The 21,343-nt window shown below is 39.5% G+C and overlaps 1 protein-coding gene and 1 pseudogene across 3 annotated transcripts in view; one reads left to right on the top strand and one right to left on the bottom strand.

Moving 5' to 3' along the window:
* The window catches only part of MSRA (methionine sulfoxide reductase A), a 438,844-nt gene that overhangs the window by 242,477 nt on the left and 175,024 nt on the right, over positions 1 to 21,343 (bottom strand). The gene's annotated exons all lie outside the window — the stretch shown is intronic.
* Positions 3,832 to 3,942, top strand: LOC115302869 (annotated as a pseudogene).

Raw genomic sequence — 21,343 nt, 5'->3', positions numbered from 1 at the left:
GAGGGTGTCATGCTAAGCGAAATAAGTCAGGCAGAGAAGGATAGATACCATATGTTTGCATTCATAGGTCTAACAGGAGAGACCTGGCAGGGGACCATGGGGAGAGGAAGGGGGAAAGAGAGTGGGGAAGAGCGAGGGACACAGATCAAGGGAGACTACTGAATACTGGAGACGATCCATGGACTGAAAGGGGAGGGGGAGGGGGGAGGGGTGATGGTCATGGTGGGGGGCACTTGTGGGGAGAAGCACTGGGTGTTATATGGAAACTAATTTGACAATAAACTATTATAAAAAAAAAAAAGAAAATTCTGTTTGAACAGGAAAAAAAAAAAAGACACCCTAGAGCCCCTTCTTTGTTCTGATCCTCTCCCTTGAAGCTATAAAGAACAAATTTAGCCCCCCTTCTCCAAGACAACCCTACAAGCCTTTGACCATTTGAAGACACTTCCACTGAGTTCCTCTTGTCCAAGCTGAATACAAATTCCTTCATCTGCTCATCAGACATATATTTGAATTCACTCACTAACTGCTCTCATCAGAATGTGCACAAGTGTGCCTGTATTCCTTAAGGACTGTGGAGCCACAACTGCTCCCCAGGTATGGGCTGATGAGGCACTGCATCCCCTGCAAAGGATGACCATTGGACGTGTCTGCACTATGAAAGCCCAGGCTTTGAAAAATGAGCTTGCTGGAAGCAGCCCAGTTCTTTCAGCTGAAAGTGGCTGCTAGCTGGACTAGGGGATCATAATTAAAGAGAGTAGCATCTTGATTCAAGGGAACCATACTTCTTCTGAAGATGAGCATGAGGCTAGAGAGAAGGCAGGGTAAGAGTGAGCTATGGGATTTTTATCAAGGCCTGACAAATATGTTCAACAGTTTGCCCAGGGCAAACAAAAGAAAGCCCTAAGGAAAAAAAAAATAGCATTCAGTCTCCCCCAGAGGATATGTATTTTTTTAATTTCCCAGATTTGTCTGTTCATGGGCCCTGCATTGTCTAAAGTACCTGCAATTTTATTTCCCTTTCTAGAGTAGGTAGGAGATTTCTAGAATTTCAATGAATAAATGACCATGGCATTTACCAGTGGCTGCTGACTAACACAATACAACGTTTCCAGTTCCAGCTCAATCCTAAGGGAAAATAGAGGACCTATGGATGTGGGAAGAGGTCCCTGATGAAAAAAACTTCTAAAACAATCTGCAACCACAGTGTGACCCTCTTCTTATTTTTCCTGAGACACAGAAAGACAATAAAGATAGGCCAAAGTCAGCCTGGATCATTCCACTTCATCAAGAAGAAACAGTGTAGCTGGACAGAAGTTAATGAAAACCAAGGCTTTCATTGTACCAGTTATGAAACAGACAAGACCACTAGTTTGAGATACTAGGTGATTTCATTAGACTAAGCAATATTTAATGTTTTGTGTTGCTTTTGAGAGAGAGAGAGAGATAAAGCATGAGCCGGGGGAGGAGCAGAGAGAGATAAGGAGACAAAATCCAAAGCAGACTCCAGGATCTGAGCTGTTAGCACAGAGCCTGATAGGGGTCTTATACTGTGAGATCATGACCTGAGCCAAAGTCAGTCACTTAACCAACTGAGGCACACAGGTTCCCTGACTAAGCAGTATTAAAGTGACCTCTAGTAACTGTCAGGTACCTTTTTGCTTTAGGAATAGGGGTGAAAACACACTAGAAGCATGGGTCTCTGCCACCAAATTACCCCAGATCTCGTGACGATATCCACAGAGTCCATGTGCAACTAGATAACTTGAATGGTATCATAGGCTACTCCCCAGGTTGCCTATATAGTGAATCTGAGGCATTTAAGACCTTCCATCTTTCGTCTGGCATTTCAGACCGTCATTTATACTTTTTCTTCTTTTTGGGGGGTGCGGAGCAGTCGGGGCATGAATGTGTTACTCTCTCCTTCAGTTTCCTATCCCTCTGCTACTTTTCTGCCTTGGAAATACCTTCCATTATTATTCATTCTTTCATCTAACAAATATTTTTATTAAAGGTCTGTATTTAAGACTAGGCCCTGATAACACAAAAATAGTGAAACATGATCCCTTTCATCAAAAAGCTGGCAGACAGCGGGAGATCATCAATTCAATATCTCATCATAATGCAGGATGACAAATCTTATGTGATGAACAAAGGCACAAAGAGCTGGGGTGGAAAGACTGGGGAAAAGTTGCCAAGCCTTCCAAGAAGATCAAGGTTTAAGCCCAAGGTGTAGAAGTATATGAAGTGGTTCGAGAACTACGAGGAGGCGCCTCATAGTTTGGGTGAAAAGCCACATTAAAAGTGAAAGCTTGTTGAGCAGACTGGAAGTAGGTTCTACAAGGTCTTAAATGCTAAATGCTACACTAAGGAATGGAGATATCTTTCTAGAAATAAAGATCCCCCAGCAAAGAAATGGTATAATCATATTTATACTTTGAGTAGTATCTCTGTCAGGTATGTGATCAAATCTCTTAGAAAAAAAGATAGACAATGACAGATTGGCAGAGAGACCCTCATATGTGTCCACTGGAGTGCATGCCCACTGCCACCACCCTGGTTCAGACAACCATCATCTCTCACCATTTAAAGACCGAGCATCCCTGTCCTAGAGGAAAGGGGAACCTGATTTTATTTTTACTGGTAATAATAGAGGCTATAATATAAATGGAAAAGGCAGGGTCTCTTGTGAAAGAAAAGAGGATAATACAGCTGTTTATAAAGGTATAAAAAGAAGACATGTGCAATGGCCTCCAATAGCATCCAATCTGGTCTTTTCAAATCTTATTTCACATCCTTCTAGTCCATTCTTCACACTGAAGCCTGCATGATCTTTCTAAAATTCAACCCTGATTCTACCATTTCTATGGTTCTTCTTGCTTGTAAGGTATAATTTCCTTCACCTGGCTAATTGGGTAGGTAGCGATGTCAGATAACCACAATGGTAATAAGTTAAGTCGGAAAAGGAAACTACTAACTGGCTAGGACCTAACTATGATATGGCCAGCACTACCCTATAAAATGTATATGGTCTATTCCATAGAGATATGCCTTGTGAGAAAGTTATCATTATTTTCATTTCACAAGGAATGACCCTAAGATGTAGACTGTAAGGATATACTGGTGAGAGGTAAAGCTAGGGTTTGAATCCAAGAGTGAGTCCATCTCAACACAATGTCACCATGGAACCAGAGAAGAAGAAACAAAGTGTTCTAAAAGGAGTTGGTTACAGCAGTTGAGTACAGATGTGTGAATAGGTGTGGTCTTTGAGCAAAACGGACCTTCCCTGTCATTTTTATTTAATTTCTACTCCCACTCAAAACTCTCTGTTTCATTGTCCTCATTGGATCCCTGCCTTTGACTCTCTAGATTTGGCACTTATTTTGCCTAACCCCCAAAAAATGTTCATCAAATTTCTGGTTATTATACATATTTCTGCCCCAGAATCTCTCTCTCTGGGATCCTTCTGACACTCCAATTACACACATATTAGACCAATTGATATTATCTCATAATCACCAATATTCTGTTCCTTTTTAAAAAAAATTTTCTCAAAATTTTCATAACTTTCATTAATCTGTCCTCAAGTTCACTGATCCCTTCTTATGCAATACTGAATCTCCTGTTAAGTCTATTGAATAATTGTGGTGTTTTAAAATTTCAGAGGCTGTATTTTTCAGTCCTGGAAATTCCATTTTATTCTTTTTTATAATTTACATTTCTTTGCTGATATTTCACTATTAACTCATTCAGTTCGTCCTTTTCCATAAGTTCTTTAATGTATTTATAATATGTTTTGGATCCTTGTCTGCTAATTTCAATGTCTGACTCATTACTTCTCGGCCCTTTGGCTAAGATCAAGCATAGTGTCTGTTCTTACCAGTCAGTGTCTGACTCATCTCTGGCCCTGCTTCTATTTACTTTTTTCTTCCTTAACTATATTTTCTTGTTTCCTCACATATCTGATCATTTTTTATTGCATATTAACACTGTGAATCAGATGTGCTAGATTTTGTGATTTTTCTCCAAAGAATGTTGAATTATGCCCCAATAAGCAAGTAAATTACTAGTGGGTCATCTTGATCCTGTAGAGGCTTAGATTTAGAGTCATAAGAATGAATTTATTTTGCTTTTCCCCCTTAGTCCTAGGATGTAACCCTTTATCCTGGGTTTACTTCTAAGACATGGCTCTCCTAAAGTTTCAAATAAAAGCCCAAGTTTTTAGAAGTCTCTTTAATCTACCAGGCCTTGAACTCCAATTCTCTCCCAGAACCATGCTGCTACTACTACCTTGCCTCTGGCAGCTGCTTTCTGCTGGAATTGACTTGGAATCTCATTCTGTGCGTGTACAGATAGAGGCAGCCACAGACTTGAGGGGAATTGGTACAGAGATTGTGGGGACTCTTCGTCTATTGCTCCTACCTTCCAGAATGTTTTGCTTTGATTTCTAGCTACTCTTTTATCCCCTGGATTACCTCTTTTTATTCAGCTTGGTAAGACAGCTACTTTCTATTTGCACTCTCTTTTCTTCCTAAGCCACTGACTACTGGAAGGCATCCTCAAGGAAAAACCTGGTTAAATGTGGTGCTTATCAAGTTTGTTTCCGTTATTTCAAGAGCTATGTTGGTTATTCACCAGTTCCTTCAAGTAACTGTTTTGGGGGGGTTTGGTTTCTTTTATTTTGTCCAGAGGCAAAACTGTTATCAGCTGGAGCTTCAGAAACTTATTCAAGTTCAGAAATCAACTGAGTTAGAATTTAAACCCAAATTTGGATGGTAACAAATATCTGACATTCCTCCCCAACAGGTTTTGGAGCTGGAGGAGTTAAGAGGTTTGGGGAAATACCAATTTACTTCACTGATAAATCTGTAAGCATTGATTTCATATTTTATTTTATTTTAAGATTTTATTTATTTTTAGTAATCTCTATACTCAGTGTGGAGCTTTAACTCACAATCCTGTGATTTCATTTTATTTTTTAACATTTACTTATCTTTGAGAGAGAGACACACACATAGTGTAAGTGGGGGAGGGTCAGAGAGAGAGGGAGACAGAATCAGAAGCAGGCTCCAAGCTCTGAGCTGTCAGTACAGAGCCTGACATAGGGCTTGAACCCACGAACTGTGAGATCATGACCTGAGCTGAAGTCAGCCGCTTCACCAACTGAGCCACCCAGGAGCCCCATGTGATTTCATATTTTAAATCACATCACCACCTTCCTTTGAACTGTGGTCCATTCTGTACTCTGTTTATACCAGAAGTGCAATTTGAAGTACTTCTACACCATTTAATGTATTAAAGAACAACCCATTTTGAAAGGAATCCTATGCACACACTCAACTTCATTCTAAGTAGCTTAATCAATCTCTAAGTAGAGCAATAATAAAACCTACATATAGTTCACTCTTAAAAAACACAGGGGTTGGGAGCATCAAACACCTATACAATTGAAAACCCAGGTATAACTTTTGACTCCCTCCAAATTTAACTAATAGCCTACTAGAACCCTTATCAATAATATAAGCAGTTGATTACCACATATTTTATATGTTATATGTTATTTATTATATTCTGTGCTCTTACAATAAAGTAAGCTAGAGGGAAGAAAATGTTATTAAGAAAATCATAAGGAAGAAAAAACGGTACTGTACTGCATTTATCGATATCGTAAGTTTACACTGTTTATATAATAAATCCTGTCAGTACTTACAGCAATATTGTCTTATATGATACAAAACACTGCTGATGTTACATACTAACACTAGACTTCAAAAAGGAAAAGATAATGTGAAAAATAAATGCATATTTATTTATAGGTATAACTATTCATGCCTTGATGACAAAGAAGCAGCAATATGATTGCTGCATGGTAGCCTAGAGTACTCACTAATGAGTGAATTAGTATAAAACTTATACGGCATGCAGTATTACAATCATCTTCATAATACAGTATTGGAAATAGTTACCTTTAAAAAAAACACTTAACCTGTGTTGATAGGCAGATATGCAGTGTCTCAAATTATGAGAGAGAGAAGCATACTATACAGCAATATAACTCTTTGAAAGCATAGTTATAACAGTAAGAAAGCTGGCACATTAATTTTACATTAAATATCATTCATCTGATGCCTCTATAAAGATAAGCTATCCATTTCCATGCAAGTCATTCACACAATGTTCTACATGATGAATACTTGGTTGACAATGACACAAAAACATCTCACGCAGTCCTTGCCTATCTTCACATATATTCACTCACACATATACACAACAGATGAGTCTATAAAGTGCACAGCATGATGACTATTTAATAGTAAGTGGAAGTGGGTTATCATAAAGGTTTTCATCCTCGTTGTCCTCATATTGACTACTCAGAGGAGGAGGAGGAAAAGGAGGAGGGAGGAGGAGGAGGAGTTGTTGGTCTTGCTGTCCCAGGGGTAGCAGAGGTGGAGGAGGTAGAAGAGGTTAAAGGGAGGCAGAAGAGGCAGGCACATTCCATGTAACTTAACAGAAATACATTGCAATTTCTGACTTTTTTGCTTCTTTTTCTCTAGAAATGTTTCTATACAATACCAAGCCTTCTTCCACTATTCACTTTGGCTTCAGTACCCATATCATGGAAGGGTCCATACCATTTACAAAAAAAATGTTAAAAAGTTCCAGAATAATTGGAACCTTCTGTCAGACTGTCCAATATCGGTTTGTTTTCTGGCTTTGCTTCTTCTACATCTTCTTCCACATCACTGCACTCTGGTTCTGAAGCACATGTCTACATCAAGTCATTTTCTATTAATTCCTCCAGTGTGGTGCCTGTCAGCTCTTGAATTTCTCCAAGATCCATATCTTGAAACCCTTCGCACCCTACCTTTTTTGTCATATTCACAATCTCTTCCATGATATTCCTTGATTGGCTTTGTTGTAAACCCTGTAAAGTCATGCACAAAATGTGGACAGAGTTTTCTCCAGCAGGAATTTGTTTTGGGCTTGATGGTTTTCATGGCCTTTCCTGTAACAATGCTGGCATTCTTCCAGACTCCCAGATGTAATTCTCCCAGACTTTTCATGATGTTCTCTCTGTCAGGACTCTCTTCCATTGCATTCGCAATCCTTTCCACAGTGTCATGAGTAATGAGCCTTAAAGGTCCTTATAACCCTCTATCTGGAAGCTGAATCACAGACATTGTGTTCGGTGGCAAGCAGACCACTTTGATGCCTTCCGTGTTGAATGCATGGGGCTCTACGTGGCCAGGAACATTTCCAGTATCAAAAGAACTTTAAAAGGCAGACCCTTACCAGCAATTACTTCCCGACTTCAGGGACAAAACATCAATGGAATCAATCCAGAAAAACAGGTCTCACTGTCCAGCTTCTTGTTGTACAACCAAAAGACAGGCAGTTGTTACTTACCTTTCCCTTCAAGACTCAGGGGTTAGCAGCTTTATCGTTAAGGGCAGTCCTGATCCTCAACTGGACTGTATTTCTACAAAACAGTAGGGTCGACCTATCCCTTCATGCCCTAAGTCTTGGCACTTTCTTCTTTTTCTTATTAATAAATGTCCTTTGTGCCTTCCCCACCTCCCCACCCCCAGAATAGGGCACTTTTGTCTGCATTAAAAATCTGTTCAGGCAGATACTCTTCCTCCTCAATGATTTTCTTAATGGCATCTGAGAACTTACCTGCTCCCTCTTGGTCTGCAGAACTTGCTTCTCCTGTTATCTTGACAGTTTTAAATCCAACCACTTTCTAAAATTATCAAACCATCCTTTGCTGGCAGTAAATTCTCCAGCTTTAGATCCTTCACCCTCCTTCTGTTTTAAGTTGTCATATAATGACTTCACTTTTTCTCAAATTATATTAGAATTTATTGGGAGGCCTTGCGAATAGCAAAAACTGCCTTTTCAATATGAGATAAACAGGTATTTCGCAAAAAGTGCAAGATTTTTTGCACCTGCTGGCATAGCTGCAATGATGGTTTTACATCTTTTCTTTCTTTTCTTTTCCTCTTTCTTTCCTTCTTTCCTTCTTTCCTTCCTTCCTTCCTTCTTTCTTTTTCTTTCTTTCTCTCTCTCTTTCTTTCTTTCTTTTTCTTACAGTGGTCCTAGCACTGGACACAATCCTGAAATGGTGGACAACCTCATCTGTAGACCTCAATCTGTGGCACATATGAAGTGATTTTCTTGTGATGTCATGACGTTTCTCTGCTTCTTGGGAGTGCTTCTAGCATCACTAGAGGCACTTCGTAGGAGTCCCATGGTGTTAGTCAAGGTTTACAGTATTGCACTAAATGCAATGAAAAATATGCAAGAGCCATGAGAGAGCACTCTTAACTGGGATATGCAATTTAAAAAAGAGATGAGCTGTTCATGTAGAGATGACTAGTATCAAATGGCATTTTAAATGGATACTCCCAACTCTTGAGCTCATCACAATGCCAACGGGAGGTTGCTACAAAATTATGACAGTAGTGCAGCATTACTAGAGTTAATTTTATTTGGTTATGATTTAACACTAACTTTATGTTTGTCACACTTCTCTCAACTGCAAACAGCACCATGGATGGTCTGTTATGTGTGTGTGCAAGTTTTGATAGAGTTCAACTTTTTAAAATAGAATTGTCTATATTTTATGGTAATAAATGCAAAAAAACAGACTCGTATCTATATATTTAATGCATTCATGACATACCTTTTTCTTAATTTTCTTAATTTCTCCAATATTTCCATTACAAATTCATCTGTAGGTCCTTTCAAATTTTCACCAATCTCAAAAAAACTTTCCAATATATTTATTGGAAACAAGCCTCATATAAATAAATGCACACAGTTCAAATCCATATTATTCAAGTATCAGCTATACTCTCTACAAAGAATTTGTACCAGCTCTTAGTTAATGTGTCATTTAAAAGGGCCACTTAAATTCTTAATACCGAGAGATAGAAAATATTCTAAAACTATGAAGATATAGCATTTGGGAAAGATACACAAAGGTATAAGCTTTTAATTATTATTATTATCAATTAAAGGCAGGGGGGTTTAATTATTATTATCAATTAAAGGCAGGCAGTACTGGACTGAGAGAAGACAGCCTCCTAAATGGTATCTCTGCTTCTTTGCTTACTATCACAGCCAAAGTGATTGGGTTTTTTTTTACTTTGTTTTTTTATTTTTGAGACACAGAGAGAGACAGAGTGCAAGCAGGGGAGGGGCAGAGAGAGAAGGAGACACAATTTTCGAAGCAGGGTCCAGGCTCTGAACTGTCAGCACAGGGCCTGATGCAGGGCTTGAACCCAGGAACCGTGAGATTATGACCTGAGCCGAAGTTGGGTGCTTAACCGACTGAGCCACCCAGGTGCCTCCAAAGCGATTATTTTAAAACATGAGTCGTATTATCTCACTTCTTTGCCCAGATTCCTCTAAAGGCTTCCCATAGCATGCAAAATAAAAGTCAAAGTCCTCACAGTAACCACAAGGCCCCTCATGATTTAACTCCCTCTTAATCTCTGACCTCAGCTCCTCCCCCTCTCCTCCTTACTTATTATACTCCAGCATATGGTCTCCTGTCAGGCACACTCCTGCCCCAGGGGCTTTGCACTTGCATTTCTTCTGCCTAGAATGGTTTTTCCACAGATCTCTGTATAATACTCCTTTACCTCTTTAAGAGCTTTGCTTAAATATTACCTCATTGATATCTTCCTGGACTATCATTTTACTTTTATTAAAACAATTTTTTAAATTTTTTTTTATTTTTGAGGGTGGGGAGGGGCAGAGAGAGGGAGACAGAGGATCCCAAGCAGGATCCACACTGGCAGCAGAGATCCCGATGTGGGGATTGAGCTCACGTGCTATAAGACCATGAGCAGAAGCTGGAGGCTTAACCAACGAAGCCACCCAGGCGCCCCTTGACTTAAATTGCAAGCCCTCACCCCAATCCCAACCTGGCATTTCCTATTCTCCTCCCTTGCTTTATATGAATCAACAGCACTTATTACAATCTGACATTCTGTACACTATACTTTACATATTAATCTTATTTTTTTATCTTATCAAGTTCTTGAGGGGAGGTATTGTTTGTCTCCTGCTGCAATACATAAACAACTTGATAAATAAGTGAATAAATTATCTGAGTGCTAGACTTAGTTCTACCATTAACTAGTAGCCTGACCCTAGGAAAGTCCCTTAATCTCTTTGAACCTCAGTTTTCTCATCTCAGAGCTAAATATAAAGAACAAGTAAAATAATATACCTAAAAATACTTTAAATATAAAGAACAAGTAAAATAATATACCTAAAAATTACTACTCAAATATAAAAGTTAGTTGGTGACAGTGGTTGTATTTTTATAGTCACTTCATTGCTATGTAGAATAAAAATGTTCCACATGGGAAGACAAAAAACAGGGATATAACTTTCAGTCCAGGGGCACCTGGGTGGCTCAGTCAGTTAAGAATTGACTTCAGGGGGCACCTGGGTGGCTCAGTCGGTTAAGCTTCCGGCTTCAGCTCAGGTCATGATCTCACAGTTCGTGGGTTCAAGCCCTGCATCAGGCTCTGTGCTGACAGCTAGCTCAGAGCCTCGAGCCTATTTCAGATTCTGTATCTCCCTCTCTCTCTGACCCTCCCCTGCTCACACTGTCTCTCTCTGTCTATCAAATATAAGTAAAAAGCATTAAAAATAAAAATTAAAAAAAAAAAAAGAATTGACTTCAGATCAGGCCATTATCTCATGGTCCATGGGTTCAAGCCCTGTGTTGAGCTCTGTGCTAACAGCTCAGTCTGGAGCCCGCTTGGAATTCTGTGTCTCTCTCTCTCTCTGCCCCTCCCCTGCCCACACTCTGGCTTTGTCTCACTCTCAAAAAGAAACATTAAAAAAATTTTTAAAGACTTTCAGTCCAGTAACAATTGCATCAGTAGCAACTGAGAAGCTATTTGTCATTCAGCTACACACCTGCCCAACTGACTCTGTGTCACTGAAGACCTATGTATCAGCACCAGGATTAAAGCACATATGATTTGCTTGGGAATCCAGCTCTTACTTTACAGGTGGGAAAGCAAGGCCAATGCTGAATCCATGCATGTGGGGCTTTCTCCATCTTCTGATCATGCTAGTGCACATTTCTACAACAAAGCTGTTACAGTAAGGCCTGGCCGAAGGACGTACTTGCCAATCACAAGCTCTTCAGCCAAAAGCAATGGTAGGAAGCTCCTATACATTCCTGACAGCTCACTTGATATACAGGTCGTTTTCACTCTAAGCTCCTAGTGCCATATTCCTGAATTTTCCTGGCGACCATCCTCAAACCTTCTTCCTTCTAATGTTGCCCATGAGGTGAGTACAAACTCTTCCACTTCTCTCAATGTAAATGTCACTGCCCCTGGACAAAGGTCATATGACAAGGAAAAGGAAGGCTGGTGGCAAAGAGGGTGACAAGACATTCTCCCAAGTACTAAATGAATGCATGAGGGTTAGAAGCAAGAAGGATGCCAGGCTTCTGCATGGGATTCATCTTGACCTAAGTGACAATATGATGAAAACTAAGAAACTGGGGAAGGACCATCCCAGAAAGACACTTGAGATTCAAATGACTGCAAGAAGGGGTTTCAGGGCAGTCCAGAAAAATTAAATTTTATTTTCCCACAAAACAGACAGCAATGATTCCCATTACGTAAGCTTGATTCTGGAAAGCCACATCTGAGGGTATTTTCAATTATCTTTTTTTAAGTTTATTTATTTTTGACAGACAGAGAAAGACAGACAGACAGACAGACAGACAGAGAATCAGAAGCAGGCTCCAGGCTCTGAGTTGTCAGCACAGAGCCCCACACGGGGCTCGAACCCACAAGCTATGAGATCATGACCTGAGCCAAAGTCAGACACTTAAGCGACTGAGGCACCCAGGTGCTCCTCAATCATCTTAAAGTAAGCATACTTTTAAAATACCTTTTTGAGTTCATTCACGATAAGGGCTACCATGAACTATCATTAATCATCATCATATTATCATGAGTCTTGGCATCCCAGCTGGAACTCGGAAGCATCTATGATGAGACTTGTACCAGAAAGACAGCCATCTGGCAAGAACCACTGTTGGTCCCAATGTAACTGGTCTTATCAACTATAATCCTTTGTCTAAATCCTGGGGTACCGATGACACAAGAGGACGATGAGAGGTGTTTTGCGTAGTAATTCCTGGTACGTAAAGACACCTGGGATGTTGCTGACACTTTATACACAAGAATTCAAGACAAGTTAACAGGGGCTTTCATGCTCATTCACACTATTTTGGCCAAAGGTAGGCAAAACTAAATGATCATTTCTCAGTGTGGACCAAACACGTTGCTTCAACAGAATCCCACTTCTTAGGGGAACATTACAGTTATTTCGGAAAAAGAAAAAGAAAAACAGATCTGGCACTTTTGATTTTGAATACCTTAGATCAAGGGAGACTACTAAATACTGGAGACGAACCATGGACTGAAGGGGGAGGGGGAGGGGGGGAGGGGGTGATCTTTATGGAGGGGGGCACTTGTGGGGAGAAGCACTGGGTGTTATATGGAAACTAATTTGACAATAAACTATTATTTTAAAAAAACCTGTAAGTTGTACTAGGCCTAAGAAATTTTATTCGTAGGAATTATTTTACTCTTACTTACTTTATTTATACACAGCATAATTCCAAATGGAAAATTTGAGACAACTCACCCAAAAAAAGATAATAAATAATAAAAATACAATGAGATTTAAAAGATGAGTGAGTCGGTAAATAGCTCCCAAAATAGTTGGTAGTGAAAACTGCAGATAGTCCTACCTGCCCTGTCTGAAAACTGGAAGGCAGAAACAAGGGAAAACGCACTCTGATAAATATGTCTTCTGCTCCCCTCAAACACATTCACAACATTAAGCCAAAGCAAGAAAAAGCGCTCCAGGTGAGACAGCCCAGCTGTTAGGCTTCACAGTGGGCAGCATTCCTGTGGAGGCTTTCTCATTTCTGGGCTGCTTATCTATTCTCGTCATTCCACTATTTTGACAGTGTTCCACATCTAGAAGCAAGACGGCCCCTCTCTGAAGCTGGCATTTTCATCCTGGGTTGCTGAGGTTCAGGACTGGGACCCACATGGCAGCATGACCCCTGGTCACAAAACCTGGGCGAGATCAGCAATGGCTGTTCCCCAGATCCAGCTTCGCCGGAGACATACCTTCTGCCACCTGACTATGTGCCTGCTTCTTTGTTTTGCCCAAATCTGTTGAGGCAATCTGTCTATTGTGACTGTATTTTCAAGTGTTTAACCAAATGGTCACAAATTTCAATAATTTCGTTAAATGCCCAAGTGAAAATGGCCATTCAGTCAAATTAAAGAGGTTTCCATCACTTGTTAAATCACTTTTGACTTAAGCAACTCGATTTATATATGCTTTTAACTCATGAATATACTTTTAACCCATGTTCAGATCCATGGAGCGAAGCAGTAGATAAGGGAGGAAAAGTGACACTTCTTTCTTAAACTAGATTCAAGGTAACCAAGTAGTTAATAAAAGGGCTAGTTCATAAGCAAAAGGAAATGCTAGAATTATAATACTGTCATCCTACAGCCTTGGATAAAATAACGGACCTAGGCAGTGATCATCAATGACAGCTAATTTAATGAATCAGTCATTAAATGCCTCCTCAATGGCTTACATATCCCACCTATGGATTCTCATCAGGACTCTAACTCCCAATTTTTAGGAAGTACAGAGGACTGAAAAATATGCTCATTCAATCTAGACTGAAGGAAATAATTGGGAATAAATTTCTTCAACAAATAAATTACAAGGAAAAAGAGAAAGATGAATTTACAGATTAAAAGAGATTAAATATTTATATAAAACAATTACAGTGTATGGACTCATTTGGATCATGATTAAACAAATGGTTTAAAAAATATTTATGAGACAATAGTGGAAATATGGAGTCATGGCATATTTGATGATATCAAATAACTGTATTTTTTGGTGTGATAATGGCATTACAGTATGTCTTCTAGAAAACTGCTCTTTTTAGAGATATGTACCAAAATATTCATGGATAAAATGAGATGATATGGAGGGCACCTGGGTGGCTCAGTCAATTGAGGGTTTGACTCTTGATTTCAGCTCAGGTCATGATCTCACGTTCATGGAATTGAGTCCTCCATAGGGCTCCTCACTGAGCAGGAAGGCTGTTTGAGATTATCTTTCTTCCTCTCTCTCCACCCCTCCCCAGCTCACACTTTCTCTCCCTCTCTTTCTATAAAATAATAAAAATAAAATAAAATGTAATTTAATTTAAAAAATGAGCTGATATGTGAGATTTGCTCTCATATAACCTGAGATGGTGGAGAACAACTGAGAATACACATGAACTGATCTCCTGAAGCTGAGTGAGGGAGGCTTCGTTATGTCAGTTTCCTTTTAGTATATTTGAAATTTTTCACAACAAAAACTATTTTTAAAAACCATTTTAAGAAATAATATTGATAGAAAATTCCTTATAAGATAACCATTCTATTGGCTGTTTTCGATGCAATACAAGTAACTTACGGGTTAAACCAGAGAAGCATCCTGTGCAGCCCGTCACAGCATGTGGCCCAAATATCCCCCGTGGGTGTTAGGAGCCCAAAGGGAAGAGCAGTGCGACCAACAGCTCACAAATCTCCTCATGCTACTCACTCTAGAGGGTTGGCAGCAGTACTGTGGACTGTCTTACATTAAGTGTTCTCCTTATACAGATCCTTAAAAGAAATTTCTTTCTGGTTCTAGAATCAGGAAATTTTAAGATTCCCTCAAGCATGTAGATTTTCAGTATCATTAAGTAAACATTGAAACCAATCACCACTTCACACCCATTGGGATGGCTATGCACAAACAAAATAACAAGTGTTGGCAGGGAGGTGAAGAAATTGGAAGCCTTGTGCTTTGCTAGTGGGACTGTAAAATGGTTCTGCCATTGTAGAAAATGGGTTGGCAGTTCCTCAAAAAATACAAACCATATGAACCGGCAATTCCACTTTTAGGTATATTCATTAAAAGACTTGAAAGTAGGGTCTCCAAGAGATATTCACACCTCCATGTTCATAGCAGTATTATTCACAATAGCCAAAAGGTGGAAGCAACCCACGTGTCCTTTGATAGATGAATGGATTAACAAAATGTGGTACATATATTTGGTGGAATATTACTTGGCCTTAGAAAAGGAAGGAAAAGCCTGAATTCTGGGGCTCAGTTGGTTAAGCATCCGACTTTGGCTCAGGTCATGATCACACAGTTCATGAGTTCAAGCCCCGCATTGGGTGAGCTCGAGCCCCCCACTTCAGGCTCCATGCTGACAGTGCAGAGCCTGCTTGGGATTCTCTTTCGCTCCCTCTCTCTTGCTCTCCCTCTCTGTTCCTCAGTCACTTGCACGCCCTCTCTCTTAAAAATAAACTTTAAAAAAAAAAAAAGTAAATTCTGACACACGTTACAGCATGGATGAACCTTGAAGACATTATGCCAAGTGAAATAAGCCAGTCACAAAAGAATAAATATTGAATGATTCCACTTATTGGAGATATCTGGAGTAGTGAAACTCATAGAGAGAGAGGACAGAATGAGGGTTGCTGGGAGCTGGGTGGAGACAGAATGGAGAATAATTATTTAAGGGATATAGATTTTAGTCGGGAAGATGAAAAAGGTCAGGAGATGGATGGTGGTGACGGTGCACAACCATGTGAATGTTATGCCACTGAACTGGATACATATAAAGATGGTTCAAATGGCAAATTTTATATTATGTATTTTACCAATATTTTAAAAAATGGAAACCAATATACAACTGATCTTCACAATGCTGCTAGAAAATACAGAGCCAGCATTGTGGCCAACTTTTACAAATTATATTGTATCATGGCATGCACTATTTGTATTTTATTTCTCATATTTTTCTTTGGTCTAACATTTACCTAATTATCTTATTTTGCCATGCCTTGTATCTATTTTAATTTTCCTTTATTTTGTTTTATAACAAGGCCCAAGATAAATGATTGGGAAGAGTAAGAGCAAGAGAGAATATTCTGTCTTATATTATCTGCAACATGAGGCTCAGTATTTTTCTTAAAAATGTTAGTTAACTTGAATAACAACTAACTTCAGTTTTTGTCATTCTCCATATCTACATTTTTCTTCTAAAAAAGCTAATTCACAGAGAAGCAGTAGATATATAATTGTTTCTCTGGCACATCCTATTGAGCATATTTTCTCAGTAGAAATTTAAAAATTACTGCCATATATGTAAAATAAATAATATGAATCTTTTTCATTTTCAAAACTTAACAAAAAGATGGTCAATTGGATGGTCACTGTATACTAGCAATAACACTGAAATAATCAGCCATAAGTGTTCAACTCGATAGTTGAGGCCAAAAGAGAAACTGTGGCATATCTGAGTGCTCTGTATTGATTCATAAGGAAGCAGCCAGTCTTACTTAGACACATGATGAAAGTGGCCTAATAGGAAGTTTAACAAGGGCTGCTCAGTACTGGGCCAGTATTAGTTGAGTGCTCCACTAATGTAACCTGTTATCTTTCAAAATCCCTGAGTTACGAGGCTCATCAGGTATTATGCAAGAGAGATTATAGATCAAATGGAACTGACTAATGTTGGGGTCAATTGCCTGGGGCCCGGATCACAGCACACTCTGACTGGGGAGAGCAGGTGGCCCCGCAGGGAACACTGCACAGCTGTCCTATGAGCAGCAGTGCCTGAGATCTGTCACATCTGTCCCCCATGCCCTAAATGCCTTGAGGCATGAGTTCATGACATTCTCATGAAAAACAACCCTATGAGGTAGCCATTCTTCACCTCATCTTACAGATGAGGAATGGGGCATGGAGCAGGTAAGAAACTTGTCTAGAGTCATGCACCAAGGTTCGTCTGGCTATAAAGGCCTCTGTGAGTTCAGAATTCTTTACAGAGTTCTCCGCAATTTGTGTGTGTGTGTGGTGGTAGGGCTTATTTTCTGGCTCTTACGTGCATTCCAAATGGTTGAGGTTGGTGGAAACATGATAATCAAACATTATTGGATTTGGATTTATTCCTTTCTACAATGGGTTCTGTTCCATTCTCTAAGCACAAAAATCCCCAACCATACTCCAGCTTCCCTATTCTAAACATATCCCCCTCTCACCCTCTCCATCCCCAGATACCGTCTCCAGCTCCACACCTGTGCTCTTCCGGACTGGGACCAGGTGGGCTGCACCATCCCAAGCAATGACATACAATCCAAATGGGATTTCCAGCAAGGTCTCCTCCCCCAGCCCCATATTATCTGACCTCTCCACACTCAAAAAGGAAATAAAAATTGAGAACATGTCACACACACACACACACACACAAAGATATATAAAATAAAATCTATCTTAAAACATGTCCCTAAATGACTAATTATTGTCCCCTGAAGGTGCTTCAAATTATCATGGGAGGAAGGCCTATTTTTGTTTCCCCAAGTGCCTCGTCACTTAAGAAGTTTGCACCAGTTAGCAGCCTGCTGTTCTAACAGTCTTGTGAATTTAGATTGTTTAGTTAATTATAAACACATTTCAAAGTCATTCTTTCTGGCCTTTTTCCTAGAATGAGTGACTGCCACTCTACAGCTCACAGAATGGTCTTCAATGGTTTTCAGTCAAGGTTCAGGGAGAAATATGCCACACCGGGATTTGATTATTTACCAACATAATGTTGGATTCGTGCCAATGAGACACCAATATATTTTCCTTTGAAGTCTGACATATTGCCTGCTGCTTTCAATGCTGTTTTCTTGGCTAGCAGACAAAATAACTGTGGCTGTTTCAAAATTCACCTCCAACTGAAGTCAGGGGGAAAAATGTCTTACGATTGGTTCATCTTACAGACATGAACCTCATTCTCATTTGGGGTGCTGAAGGGGAGTCCCTGGGACTGGGGTTCACCCATGGTCCTAAAACAGCCACTAGCCCATGCTCTGGAATCAGCCCTTCCACACACCTATTTGAGAAACAGTTTGATAAATTCTTGGCACCTTGAAAACGAGATGCGTAACAAGGTCATCTGCACATTTTCATGATTGTCTTTTGCTCCCTCTCATTTGAGAAGCCCTAAGAGAACCTGACCAAAAAAAAAAGAAAAAAAAAAAAAACATGTTTGAGATTACAGAGCCATTGCTGTCAGGCTACTGAGAGCCTAAAATCCACCCTAAGAATTCACGGAGATACTCCTAGTGTTGTCACTGATATCAATTCCTATACATTAAGATTCCTTGCTGCAGAATCTTACCTTTCTGCAAACATGCTTGATGTGGGTTTCTAAATGATAGAATCAAAGGATTTCTTATTAGAAGGAGTTTCTTCAAAAGGGTTTAACATTCTGAAATAAAGTAAATGTTCATTAATTGAGAAGAAAGGCCACTATATGCTATTGAGTCCCATTTTCCAATTCATTAGGAATGACCACTCTATCATTTGAATGCCTCTAGTGATGAAGAACTCACCGCCCTACACTATTGGATACTATAAGAACAACATTAAAATTGCAAAGGCATAACCTGTGATGATCAATTCCCCATCTCTTACTAAAGAGCTATGAACCAGTTTTATAAATATGAATTAACTTTTAATTTCAAGTCTTCAGAAAGAATATAACAATGTTTATTGAGGAAAATCTTAGAAGTTAATGTAACTACTGGTATTGATACTACATCATATATAATGTAAGTCTAGTCTACTGCATTGTAGTTTTTTCCACTCATTTACTTCATTTTATATACCTATGTTCAATTTCAACCTTACTAAATGTGCATTTATTACTCTTGGCAAAATATTTTATAACACACACTCTTGTGATATTATATCCCAATTGCCTAAAATCCTTCAGGTTTGTACCTCATTATCTAACATAATTTTTAACAGCACCCTTTCACTCTCAAAAGTACACAACTTTGGATGACAATTTTATGGTAAAGTACTGTGTTTTAAAGTTTTTAAAAGTTGTATTTCATTTTTTTAAGTTACACTAAGAACCTTCACAAATTTGCAAATCCTCCCAACCCCCAACTGCTCTGCATTTTCCTCAATTAATAAGTTTTTATGTTATTTGGAAATGATACATCTTCTTGACTACAGAGGATTTTTAATAAAATGAATAGTTGTTCTGTGCTTTAAAAAAAAAACACCACAGAATGGTTGGAGCCTCTCTCCTCTCTGCATGGATGGAGTGGCTCACTGCCAACGGGATGTCACTTTCATTAAGTTATTGAGAGCCAGAGAGAACCTTTCTAAGTCAGGCACAGCATGTTGACAAATGTAATGTGGATGTCCTCATGCCTGAGAAAGCATTCCCTCCACTTGACCAGATTTCTTTCATCTTTGGGTGCCTCAGTTTCTCTGTCTCTAACAGAGCACAATAATGCCCACTTCACAGGGCTGCTGTAGGATTAAAGGGATGATAGCCATAGGGCACTGTCAGCCACCGGGAACAAAGACATGAAGTAATTGCAAAATGTTCGGTTCTGCTTCTCCAGCTTGTGGAAAAAGGGCTCCCACTGACTTGAAAGACAGCATCATACACAGACTAGGAGAAGCCCACTGGGAGAGCAGAGCCTATTACCTTCATTATCATTGTCCTAAAGTACAGAGGAGAGAAAGAGCAATAAAGAAGCTTAAGAACTGTGGCCACACAAAAACAAGATGAGGACTAACAAATGGGCCATGAAAAAAAATTCTGAAAAAATAAACATCTTAGCTTAAAAATAATCCATGAAGATTATATGCCAGAAACTAAGGAACCACCTATATATTCTTGGGTCACTTGATACAATGACACACTCATGTACTTTTCACAGCAGAGCGTACCCTGCCTGTTCTTCACTCTATGCCTCCTTACATTATCCACTCTACATGCCTAATGGTGGTTCAACAACCATTTTCAGAGTGGATTAAATTTCAAAGTTCCTATGTAGATAGCATTCCATAAAGCACCTTCAAATGATTAACCGATAATAAAATTGAAACTGGCGATACTATTTTGCCATAAAATATTAAGACTTCCAAGGCTGAAGAATGAGTTGGGGCAAAGTAGAAAGAGCCACTGGTGTTTTGGTGAGCTCACAGTCAAGCAGATGTACGACAGTCTCCTGTATATTAACACATGCTACTAAAATCGAATGGGTAAAAATGATAAGTAGTAGTAGATGGCATTCCAAGCAGTTATTTTCCCAGCAAAAGCTGTATCTCAAGAGTCCTTCAGCACACTCTGGGAATGCATAGATATTCACAAATCAATTTGGTAAATTGGCTTAACTGGAAATCATGCTTTTGTGCATGGATCCAGCTGAAAGGCATATCTGAATCTACCAGAGTTGCCCATGGCTTCTTCAACCAGTGCTGAGTCAGGGGACATCATGAAAAGAGTGTGGGCTTCAGGGTCAGTTAGATTTGGACTCAAATTGTCCCTCCACTATATCACTGGCTGAGTGACTTTGGGTAAGTCACATGAGCTCTCTGAGAAGAAGATTACATACTCTTACCAGCCTTGCAAGGCTCCAGGAGGAGTAAATGTCCAACATATGCCAAAGAGCCAAGAGCTATATACTTGGTTTAACCTTTTCAGTAGAGCTACAAACAACCCAGAATGAGAGAAGCCCACCCCAAAGCCATCTGCTCCCTCTCTCTGCTGCAGGCCAGGTGGGTAAGTCATATAAACTGAGAACGGTTTTTAAAACATTAATATAAAATGCTTGCACATACTTAACCCAAATGGGGGACTTCACTGAAACATCTAGAAGAGTCAAACTGAAGTTCTAATAATGTAAAACTTCTTAGATGTCAAAGATATTCTAGTTTACAATTCGTATATTTCTGTACTTGCAGAAATGATCCACAATTCACCTGTTTTGAAACCACACACCTTGGCCATTCCCAACAGGTTTCCTGAGGCCTGCCTGCTGCCAGGTGAGCCTTGAGTCTTGAATATGTAAGATGGAGAAGCAAACAGAAGTGTCTTGGAGCAGTCAGTACTCGTTCTATAGGTGAAAAAATGCTAAACCTGGGAAAGGGGAAGGTGCTTGCCCAAAGCCAAGCAATGAAGGCCATGGGTTAGGATTTTTAGTAAAGCCACTATAAACCAAAACTGTGACAAATTATAATAATAATCTCATCACATAGCTTTATTCACTGATATTTCCAATTCCGTGGCCAAACAACATCCACACCTGCTGGGTGCTGGGTCTGTCCTTTGGAAAGGAAGCTCTCCTTCAATAGCACAACAGAGGAAAACCCACTAAGACTGGTTAGTCTTATTTTATATTTTCCAATATGACAT

Source organism: Suricata suricatta, chromosome 1, assembly GCF_006229205.1.
Source record: "Suricata suricatta isolate VVHF042 chromosome 1, meerkat_22Aug2017_6uvM2_HiC, whole genome shotgun sequence".
NCBI lineage: Eukaryota > Metazoa > Chordata > Mammalia > Carnivora > Herpestidae > Suricata > Suricata suricatta.
This window is presented reverse-complemented; position numbering and strand designations above follow the sequence as displayed.